Consider the following 1,129-nt stretch of genomic DNA (forward strand, 5'->3'; position numbering starts at 1 on the left):
TATAATTATTATTATAAGGAGAAAGCTTCATATAGTAGTTCTGCTCCTAATTAATTGAATTGTTTGTTTCTATTTTAATACTTTGCTTGTCCACTTTAAATCCATTAGTACAATAGAGGAAATGTTTTACTTTTTGGTACGCATAAATTCTTAAATTTGAATAGGTACCTCGAATTGATCCCGTTTTTGATTGATTCCACAGATATTTGTAGTGAAAATTGAAAAGGGAAGGAAATCCCCCATGGAGATGGTGCAAAATAAAAAGTCCAATATACAAAATGAAGGGGAAATGGGAGAAAATCTAATGCCGAACCAAAAATCCGATGAAGACACTAACACAAAAATAAAAATGATCTATATGACTTTGTTGAGAAGACGGTGCTTGATAAAGAACAACCAGAAGACATCAAAGGTTATTATTTTGAAACTATTCTTATAGGGTTATGTTAATTACTATTTTTATCTTTTTGGATGGTGTATCTCAGTAAAAGTGATTGGGGGGGGGATAGATGTAGAAGAGGCGTATATTAAATTAATATCAGCAAGTATTATTTTCCATTATTGTCCATGATTTATTTTTTCCTTTTTTTGTAAAATAATTTTGTTTATACATTAGAATGATTTTTTTAGTTATTTTTCAAAACATTGCTTCTTAAAGTGTCTTTTAATTTTTCTCTAAATGCCTAACGTAACATAAATCTATTTCCCATATGTTAAAATTCATATAGAGGAAGCTTCCAAACCTAGAGCAACTATAGATAACATGGATAACAGTCCTGGAATCGGTGCATCCGCTAGATACAAACACGTTCATGAATCAACTTCGAAAGTAAGTGTATTTTCCGTCATCTTTTTCTCCATGTATACTTATGTAACCTGCATAGACTTCAGATTACGTGTCTGCAGCCTCCTAAGGAAGATGTCCGAACCTCCATTCAACAAAATGGTATTGTGCAAAGCCCATCGCAAGCAAAACGTCAAAAGGTATTTAAGTACACCGTAAGTTTAAACTTTCTGCTCCTACTTTTTATTGTCAAGAAGACTAATTATGTATAGGGACTCATTTATTTTCTTTAAGATTAAGACGTATTAAAATGAATGTACACATATATATTTAGATGAGTGTTGC

The sequence above is a fragment of the Solanum pennellii genome, chromosome 7 (assembly GCF_001406875.1).
Source record: "Solanum pennellii chromosome 7, SPENNV200".
Lineage (NCBI taxonomy): Eukaryota > Viridiplantae > Streptophyta > Magnoliopsida > Solanales > Solanaceae > Solanum > Solanum pennellii.